The sequence below is a fragment of the Pristiophorus japonicus genome, chromosome 23, assembly GCF_044704955.1.
Source record: "Pristiophorus japonicus isolate sPriJap1 chromosome 23, sPriJap1.hap1, whole genome shotgun sequence".
Classification (NCBI taxonomy): domain Eukaryota; kingdom Metazoa; phylum Chordata; class Chondrichthyes; family Pristiophoridae; genus Pristiophorus; species Pristiophorus japonicus.
Genome location: NC_091999.1, coordinates 15,826,710 through 15,837,073, shown reverse-complemented (window position 1 = coordinate 15,837,073; position 10,364 = coordinate 15,826,710). Strand labels below are relative to the sequence as shown.

At 42.8% G+C, this 10,364-nt stretch overlaps 5 non-coding genes across 5 annotated transcripts; 3 read left to right on the top strand and 2 right to left on the bottom strand.

The window, feature by feature from the left end:
• Nucleotides 1-674: 674 nt before the first annotated feature.
• trnad-guc (transfer RNA aspartic acid (anticodon GUC)) lies at nt 675-746 on the top strand. The gene has a single exon. It is a non-coding gene; the product is annotated as a tRNA-Asp (tRNA).
• Nucleotides 747-4,762: 4,016 nt separating this feature from the next.
• Nucleotides 4,763-4,843, top strand: trnas-aga (transfer RNA serine (anticodon AGA)). The gene has a single exon. It is a non-coding gene; the product is annotated as a tRNA-Ser (tRNA).
• A 1,583-nt stretch (nt 4,844-6,426) lies between these two features.
• On the top strand, nt 6,427-6,498 carry trnad-guc (transfer RNA aspartic acid (anticodon GUC)). The gene has a single exon. It is a non-coding gene; the product is annotated as a tRNA-Asp (tRNA).
• Nucleotides 6,499-7,642: 1,144 nt separating this feature from the next.
• On the bottom strand, nt 7,643-7,723 carry trnas-aga (transfer RNA serine (anticodon AGA)). The gene has a single exon. It is a non-coding gene; the product is annotated as a tRNA-Ser (tRNA).
• A 1,889-nt stretch (nt 7,724-9,612) lies between these two features.
• trnas-aga (transfer RNA serine (anticodon AGA)) lies at nt 9,613-9,693 on the bottom strand. The gene has a single exon. It is a non-coding gene; the product is annotated as a tRNA-Ser (tRNA).
• Nucleotides 9,694-10,364: the final 671 nt, after the last annotated feature.

Sequence of the window (10,364 nt, the reverse complement as noted above, 5' to 3'; positions counted from 1 at the left end):
ATTCTTGGGTTGGCAACCAGTAACTAGTGGGTTGCTGCAGGGATCAGTGCTGGGCTCTCAAATATTGACGATCTATATTAACGATTTGGAAGAAGGTACTGAGTGTAACGAAGCCAAGTTTGCTGACGATACAACGATGGGAGGAAAAGCAATCTGTGAGGACACAAAAAACCTGACAAAGAAAATAGACAGCCAAAATGAATGGGCAAAAATTTGTCAGATGGAGTATAATGTTGGAAAGTGTGAGGTCATGCACTTCTCTCTTTCCCATCATTTCGGTCTGTCCATGTCTTTGCCTGTCTCTGTTAGTCCCTGCCTCGAACCTGAGAAGTATTTCCATCATTTTCTGTTTTAGTCTCTATCTCTCTCTCTCTATCTGTCTCTCTCCTTGTCACTGTCTTTATCATTGTCTTTCTCTCACTCTTTCCCTCTCTCTCTGAATAGATCACACACACACACATCTCCGTCTCTGTATGTGTTTGAGTCTTTTTCTCACCCATTCTGCCTTTCCTTCTCAGTCTCACACTTTCTGTCTCTCGTTGTTTCTATCTCGGTGTCTGTCTCTCCCTGTTTGTCGGTTTGTCTGTGCCTCTCAATGTGTCTGTCGACTTCTCATGGTGTCCAGTTCTGTTCACAGCTCGATTCCTGCTCCGACAGAGCAGGTTCCCGTCAGTTCCTCGTTAGTATAGTGGTGAGTATCCCCGCCTGTCACGCGGGAGACCGGGGTTCAATTCCCCGACGGGGAGGTAGTTGTTTCAAAACATTGAATTTTACTTCTGTTTCTTGGTGGAGATACATATTAAAAATTCCAGAGCTATATCGAACTGCAAAAATACAGATAGAGGAGTTTGCCTCTTCCAGATTTTTAGCAAACGGAGACTTTTTCAGGATTCTTTGGCAGTCTGCTGCACAGAGATGGATTACTGAGTTTTTTCTGAGTAACGTTTAAAAATTCAGCGACACAGTAGTCGTGGCCGAGTGGTTAAGGCGATGGACAAGAAATCCATTGGGATTTTCCCGCGCAGGTTCGAATCATGCCAACTACGATTCTCAGCAGTTTTCATTCCATTTCACAATTTAACCAGTTCTCAGCCAAACTTATCATGAGATAAATGGAATAACGTCCCACACCTTTCAACACTGACATTTGTTTCTCATTTTTATTAATCTGCAATATTCACGATACATCCGTTTAAAAAATCGCAAAAATCAGTCAAAGTTGCAACAGTGATTCAGCCTGTCTATCCCTCGAGATGTCTAAGGCATCTGTGCATGCCCGTTGGTGCGTGTAAATTTTTGGTTATGTGTGTGTGTCTCTGTCTGTCTATCTCTATTTTTGTCTCTGTATATGTTCAACTGTCTGTGGAAATCATCACCATCAATTTGGTATGTCCTGGAACTTATACAAAACACTTGCGGAAAATAATACGGTTGTGAACTTTTGTATTGGCTTTGGTTCAGTGGCAGAATTCTCGACTGAATCAGGACTTTGTGTGTTCAAGTCGCACTCCTTGGACTTGAGCATATCATCTTGGCTAACACTCAAGTGCAGCACTTGGGGAATTTTGCAATGTTGAAGCTGTTGACCTTCCAATGAAATGTTAAATTGAAGCTCCGTCTGCACCCTCGGGTGGATATGAAAGTTCCCAGTGCATTACTCGAAACAGAGTAGGAGAGTTGCCCCCGTGTCAATATTCCTAAAAATGTTCGGAAATGCTCACTAAAAGACTATGTGCATGTGTTTGTATGTGGGGTTGGGGTTGAAGCCCAGTTTGTCACAGAGACACAAACCAAGCTCGCACAGGACCATGATAGCCGTTTGGTTAAGGCGTTGGCCTTAAACTTCAAAGGGTTTTTCCAGCGTGGGTTCTTCACCACTCCTGGTATCTATTTAATTTAACACGGATTTGCTCCCATTCTGATCAGTGATATCCGATTTTCATCGGTTGAATCAACAATTTTCTATAACTATGTGACACTCTGAACCGATAATGAAATGAAATTGTGAAATATATCTGTGTCGCTCGGTCTCTGCCTCTCTCTCTCTCTTCACAGAGCTGTGTATGTGTTTGTATGTTTGAGTCTTTGTCTCTCTCAGTCTGACTCACTCTGTCTGTCCCTGTTTCTCCGTTTGTCTCAGTCTCTCAATCTGTCTCTTTCTCACGGTGCCCACGTCTGTTCCAATGGGATTCTCTCAGATTATTTTTCTGACCGGATCTCTCTTTCCCATCATTTCGGTCTGTCCATGTCTTTGCCTGTCTCTGTTAGTCCCTGCCTCGAACCTGAGAAGTATTTCCATCATTTTCTGTTTTAGTCTCTATCTCTCTCTCTATCTGTCTCTCTCCTTGTCACTGTCTTTATCATTGTCTTTCTCTCACTCTTTCCCTCTCTCTCTTTATAGATCACACACACACACACATCTCTGTCTCTGTATGTGTTTGAGTCTTTATCTCACCCATTCTTTTTCTCACCCATTCTGCCTCTCCTTCTCAGTCTCACACTTTCTGTCTCTCGTTGTTTTTATCTCGGTGTCTGTCTCTCCCTGTTTGTCGGTTTGTCTCTGTCTCTCAATGTGTCTGTCGACTTCTCATGGTGTCCAGTTCTGTTCACAGCTCGATTCCTGCTCCGACAGAGCAGGTTCCCGTCAGTTCCTCGTTAGTATAGTGGTGAGTATCCCCGCCTGTCATGCGGGAGACCAGGATTCAATTCCCTGATGGGGAGGCAGTTGTTTCAAAATGTTAAATTTTACTTCTGTTTCTTGGTAAGATACATATTAAAAATTCCAGAGCGACATCGAACTGTGAAAATACAGGTAGAGGAGTTTGCCTCTTCCAGATTTTGAGCAAACGGAGACTTTTTCAGGATTCTTTGGCCGTCTGCTGCACAGAGATAGATGACTGATTTTTTTCTTAGTGACGTTTAAAAAGCCAGCGACACAGTAGTCGTGGCTGAGTGGTTAAGGCGATGGACTAGAAATCCATTGGATTTTTCCGCGCAGGTTCGAATCATGCCGTCTACGATTCTCAGCATTTTTCATTCCATTTCACAATTTAACCAGTTCTCTACCAAACTGATCATGAGATAAATGGAATAATGTCCCACACCTTTCAACACTGACATTTGTTTCTCATTTTTATTAATCTGCAATATTCACGATACATCCGTTTAAAAAATCGCAAAAATCAGTCAAAGTTGCGACAGTGATTCAGCCTGTCTATCCCTCGAGATGACTAAGGCATCTGTGCATGCCCGTTGGTGCGTGTAAATTTTTGGTTATGTGTGTGTGTGTCTCTGTGTCTGTCTATCTCTATTTTTGTCTCTGTATATGTGCAACTATCTGTGGAAATCATCACCATGAATTTGGTATGTCCTGGAACTTTAAAAAAATACTTGGGGAAAATAATACGGTTGTGATCTATTGTATTGGCTTTGGTTCAGTGGCAGAATTCTCGACTGAATCAGGACTTTGTGTGTTCAAGTCGCACTCCTTGGACTTGAGCATATCATCTTGGCTAACACTCAAGTGCAGCACTTGGGGAATTTTGCAATGTTGAAGCTGTTGACTTTCCAATGAAATGTTAAATTGAAGCTCCGTCTGCACCCTCGGGTGGATATGAACGGTCCCAGAGCATTACTCGAAACAGAGTAGGAGAGTTGCCCCCGTGTCAATATTCCTAAAAATGTTCGGAAATGCTCACTAAAAGACTATGTGCATGTGTTTGTATGTGGGGTTGGGGTTGAAGCCCAGTTTGTCACAGAGACACAAACCAAACTCGCACAGGACCAAGATAGCCGAGTGGTTAAGGCGTTGGCCTTAAACTTCAAATGGTGTTTCCAGCGTGGGTTTTCCCCCACTCCTGGTATCTATTTAATTTAACACGGATTTGCTCCCATTCTGATCAGTGATATCCGATTTTCATCGGTTGAATCAACAATTTTCTGTAGCTATGTGACACTCTGAACCGATAATGAAATGAAATTGTGAAATGTATCTGTGTCGCTTGGTCTCTGCCTCTCTCTCTCTCTTCACAGAGCTGTGTATGTGTTTTTATGTTTGAGTCTTTGTCTCTCTCAGTCTGTCCCTGTTTCTCCTTTTGTCTCAGTCTCTCAATCTGTCTCTTTCTCACGGTGCCCACGTCTGTTCCAATGGGATTCTCTCAGATTCTTTGTCTGACTGGCTCTCTCTTTCCCATCATTTCGGTCTGTCCATGTCTTTGCCTGTGTCTGTTAGTCCCTGCCTCGAACCTGAGAAGTATTTCCATCATTTTCTGTTTTAGTCTCTATCTCTCTCTCTATCTGTCTCTCTCCTTGTCACTGTCTTTATCATTGTCTTTCTCTCACTCTTTCCCTCTCTCTCTTAATAGATCACACACACACACATCTCTGTCTCTCAATGTGTCTGTCGACTTCTCATGGTGTCCAGTTCTGTTCACAGCTCGATTCCTGCTCCGACAGAGCAAGTATCCGTTAGTTCCTCGTTTGGATAGTGGTCACTATCCCCGCCTGTCCTTGCGGGAGACAATTGTTCAATTCCCTGACGGGGCGGCAGTTGTTTCAAAATGTTGAATTTTACTTCTGTTTCTTGGTAAGATACATATTAAAAATTCCAGAGCAACATCGAACTGTGAAAATACAGGTAGAGGAGTTTGCCTCTTCCAGATTTTGAGCAAACGGAGACTTTTTCAGGATTCTTTGGCCGTCTGCTGCACAGAGATAGATGACTGATTTTTTTCTGAGTAACGTTTTAAAAGCCAGCGACACAGTAGTCGTGGCCGAGTGGTTAAGGCGATGGACTAGAAATTCATTGGGATTTTCCGCGCAGGTTCGAATCCTGTCGACTACGATTCTCAGCATTTTTCATTCCATTTTAACCAGTTCTCTGCCAAACTGATCATGAGATAAATGGAATAACGTCCCATACCTTTCAACACTGATATTTGTTTCTCATTTTTATTAATCTGCAATATTCTCGATACATCAGTTTAAAAAATCGCAAAAATCAGTCAAAGTTGCGACAGTGATTCAGCCTGTCTATCCCTTAGATGTCTAAGGCATCTGTGCATGCCCGTTGGTGCGTGTAAATTTTTGGTTATGTGTGTGTGTGTCTCTGTGTCTGTCTATCTCTATTTTTTCTCTCTATATGTGCAATTGTCTGTGGAAATCATCACCATAAATTTGGTATGTCCTGAATCTTATAAAAAAGACTTGCGGAAAATAATACGGTTGTGAACTTTTGTGTCAGCTTTGGTTCAGTGGCCGCATTCTCGACTGAATCAGGAGTTTGTGTGTTCAAGTCGCACTCCTTGGACTTGAGCATATCATCTTGGCTAACACACAAGTGCAGCACTTGGGGAATTTTGCAATGTTGAAGCTGTTGACTTTCGGATGAAATGTTAAATTGAAGCTCCGTCTGCAACCTCGGGTGGATATGAAAGGTCCCAGAGCATTACTCGAAACAGAGTAGGAGAGTTGCCCCCGTGTCAATATTCCTAAAAATATTCGTAAATGCTCACAAAAAGACTATGTGCATGTGTTTGTATGTATGGTTGGGGTTGAAGCCCAGTTTGTCACAGAGACACAATCCAAACTCTCACAGTACCAGCATAGCCGAGTGGTTAAGCGTTGGCCATAAACTTTAAAGGGTGTTTCCAGCGTGGGTTCTTCCCCACTCCTGGTATCTATTTAATTTAACACGGATTTCCTCCCATTCTGATCAATGATATCCGATTTTCATCGGTTGTATCAACAATTTTCTGTAACTATGTGACACTCTGAACCGATAATGAAATGAAATAGTGAAATAGTGAAATCTGTGTCGCTCGGTCTCTGCCTCTCTCTCTCTCTTCACAGAGCTGTGTATGTGTTTTTATGTTTGAGTCTTTGTCTCTCTCAGTCTGACTCACTCTGTCTGTTCCTGTTTCTCCGTTTGTCTCAGTCTCTCAATCTGTCTCTTTCTCACGGTGCCCACGTCTGTTCCAATGGGATTCTCTCAGATACTTTGTTTGACTGGCTCTCTCTTTCCCATCATTTCGGTCTGTCCATGTCTTTGCCTGTCTCTGTTTGTCCCTGCCTCGAACCTGAGAAGTATTTCCATCATTTTCTTTTTTAGTCTCTATCTCTCTCCCTATCTGTCTCTCTCCTTATCACTGTCTTTATCATTGTCTTTCTCTCACTCTTTCCCTCTCTCTCTTAATAGATCACACACGAACACATCTCTGTCTCTGTTTGTGTTTGAGTCTTTTTCTCACCCATTCTGCCTCTCCTTCTCAGTCTCACACTTTCTGTCTCTCGTTGTTTCTATCTCGGTGTCTGTCTCTCCCTGTTTGTCAGTTTGTCTGTGTCTCTCAATGTGTCTGTCGACTTCTCATGGTGTCCAGTTCTGTTCACAGCTCGATTCCTGCTCCGACAGAGTAAACATCCGTCAGTTCCTCGTTAGTATAGTGGTGAGTATCCCCGCCTGTCATGCGGGAGACCGGGGTTCAATTCCCCGATGGGGAGGCAGTTGTTTCAAAATGTTGAATTTTACTTCTGTTTCTTGGTAGAGATGCATATTAAAAATTCCAGAGCGACATCGAACTGTGAAAATACAGGTGGAGGATTTTGCCTCTTCCAGATTTTGAGCAAACGGAGACTTTTTCAGGAATCTTTGACCGTCTGCTGCACAGAGATAGATGACTGATTTTTTTTCTGAGCAACGTTTAAAAAGCAAACGATACAGTAGTCGTGGCCGAGTGGTTAAGGCGATGGACTAGAAATCCATTGGGATTTTCCCACGCAGGTTCGAATCCTGCCACATACGATTCTCAGCGTTTTTCATTCCATTTCACAATTTAACCAGTTCTCTGCCAAACTGATCATGAGATAAATGGAATAACGTCCCACACCTTTCAACATTGATATTTGTTTCTCATTTTTATTAATCTGCAATATTCACGATTAAAAAATCGCAAAAATCAGTCAAAGTTGCGACAGTGATTCAGCCTGTCTATCCCTCGAGATGTCTAAGGCATCTGTGCATGCCCGTTGGTGCGTGTAAATTTTTGGTTATGTGTGTGTGTCTCTGTGTCTGTCTATCTCTATTTTTGTCGCTGTATATGTGCAATTGTCTGTGGAAATCATCACCATGAATTTGGTATGTCCTGGAACTTATACAAAACACTTGGGGAAAATAATACGGTTGTGAACATTTGTATCGGCTTTGGTTCAGTGGCAGCATTCTCGACTGAATCAGGAGTTTGTGTGTTCAAGTCGCACTCCTTGGACTTGAGCATATCATTTTTATAAGTTCCAGGACATACCAAATTCATGGTGATGATTTCCACAGACAATTGCACATACACAGAGACATATATAGAGATAGAGAGACACAGACACACATACACACATAACCAAAAATTTGCACGCACCAACGGGCATGCACAGATGCCTTCGTCATCTCGAGGGATAGACAGGCTGAATCACTGTCGCAACTTTGACTGATGTTTGCGATTTTTGAAATGGATGTATCGTGAATATTGCAGATTAATAAAAATGAGAAATAAATGTGAGTGTTGAAAGGTGTGGGACCTTATTCCATCTATCTCAGGATCAGTTTGGCAGAGAACCGGTTAAATTGTGAAATGGAATGAAAAATGCTGAGAATCGTAGTCGGCAGGATTCGAACCTGCGCGGGATAACCCAATGGATTTCTAGTCCATCGACTTAACCACTCGGCCACGACTACTGTGTCGCTGCCTTTTTAAACGTTACTCAGAAAAAACTCAGTCATCCATCTCTGTGCAGCAGACGGCCAAAGACTCCTGAAAAATTCTCCCTTTGCTAAAAATCTGGACGAGGCAATCTCCTCTACCTGTATTTTTACAGTTCGATATTGCTCTGGAACTTTTTAATATGAATCTCTTCCAAGAAACAGAAGTAAAATTCTACATTTTGAAACAACTGCCTCCCCGTCGGGGAATTGCACCTCGGTCTCCCGCGTGACAGGCGGGGATACTCACCACTATACTAAAGAGGAACTGACGTGTGCCAGTTCTGTCAGAGCAGGAATCGAGCTACTGTGAACAGAACTGGACACCATGAGAAGTCGACAGACACATTGAGAGACAGAGACAAAACGACAAACAGGGAGAGACAGACAGCGAGATAGAGACAACGAGAGACAGAAAGTGTGAGACTGAGAAGGAGAGGCAGCCTGAGTGAGAAAAAGACTCAAACATATACATATACAGAGATGTGTGTGTGTGATCTATGAAGAGAGAGAGGGAAAGAGTGATAGAAAGACAATGATAAAGACAGTGACAAGGAGAGAGACAGATGGAGAGAGAGCGATCGAGACTAAAACAGAAAATGATGGAAATACTTCTCAGCTTACAGGCAGGGACTAACAGAGACAGGCAAAGGCATGGACAGACCGAAATGATGGGAAAGAGAGAGCCAGTCAGACAAAGAGTCTGATAGAATCCAATTGGAACAGACGTGGCACCGTGAGAAAGAGACAGATTGAGAGACAGAGACAAACAGAGAAAGAGGGACAGACAGAGTGAGTCAGACTGAGAGAGACATAGACTCAAACATACAAACACATACACAACTCTCTGAAGAGAGAGAGAGAGGCAGAGACAGAGCGACACAGATATATTTCACAATTTCATTTCATTATCGGTTCATAGTGTCACATTGTTACAGAAAATTGCTGATTCACCGATGAAAATCCGGTCTCACTGATCAGAATGGGAGGAAATCCGAGTTAAATTAAACAGATACCAGGAGTGAGGTACGAAACCACTCGAGAAAAAACCCCATTGAATTTTAAGGCCAGCGCCTCAACCACTCGGCTATCCTGGTCCTGTAAGTACCTGCATTCCACTCTGTCAGAATCTGGACTTCAACCCCAACCCCACATACAAACACATGCACATCGGCTTTCAGTGAGCATTTACGAACATTTTTAGTAATATTGAGACGGGGGCAACTCTCCTATTCTTAGTCGAGTACTGCACTGGGATATTTTCTTTCATATCCACCCGAGGGTGCAGACGGAGCTTCAATTTAACATTTCATCCGAAAGTCAACAGCTTCAACATTGCAAAATTCCCCAAGTGCTGCACTTGAGTGTTAGGCAAGATGATAATGCTCAAGTCTGAGAAGTGCGACTTGAACACACAAACTCCCGATTCAGTCGAGAGTGCTGCCACTGAACCAAAGCCGATACAAAAGTTCACAACCTTATTATTTCCCCCAAGTCTTTTTTATAAGTTCCAGGACATACCAAATTCATGGTGATGATTTCCACAGACAGTTGCACATACACAGAGACATATATAGAGATTGACAGACACAGAGACACAAACACACATAACCAAAAATTTGCACGCACCAACGGGCATGCACAGATGCCTTCGTCATCTTGTGGGATAGACAGGCTGAATCACTGTCGCAACTTTGACTGATGTTTGCGATTTTTGAAACGGATGTATCGTGAATATTGCAGATTAATAAAAATGAGAAATAAATGTGAGTGTTGAAAGGTGTGGGACGTTATTCCATCTATCTCAGGATCAGTTTGGCAGAGAACCGGTTAAATTGTGAAATGGAATGAAAAATTCTGAGAATCGTAGTCGGCAGGATTCGAACCTGCACGGGATAACCCAATGGATTTCTAGTCCATCGACTTAACCACTCGGCCACGACTACTATGTGGCTGCCTTTTTAAACGTTACTCAGAAAAAACTCAGTCATCCATCTCTGTGCAGCAGACGGCCAAAGACTCCTGAAAAATTCTCCGTTTGCTAAAAATCTGGACGAGGCAATCTCCTCTACCTGTATTTTTACAGTTCGATACTGCTCTGGAACTTTTTAATATGAATCTCTTCCAAGAAACAGAAGTAAAATTCTACATTTTGAAACAACTGCCTCCTCGTCGGGGAATTGCACCTCGGTCTCCCGCGTGACAGGCGGGGATACTCTCCACTATACTAAAGAGGAACTGACGTGTGCCAGTTCTGTCAGAGCAGAAATCGAGCTACTGTGAACAGAACTGGACACCATGAGAAGTCGACAGACACATTGAGAGACAGAGACAAAACGACAAACAGGGAGAGACAGACAGCGAGATAGAGACAACGAGAGACAGAAAGTGTGAGACTGAGAAGGAGACGCAGACTGAGTGAGAAAAAGACTCAAACATATACATATACAGAGATGTGTGTGTGTGATCTATTAGAGAGAGGGAAAGAGTGATAGAAAGACAATGATAAAGACTGTGACAAGGAGAGAGACAGATGGAGAGAGAGCGATAGAGACTAAAACACAAAATGATGGAAATACTTCTCAGCTTACAGGCAGGGACTAACAGAGGCAGGCAA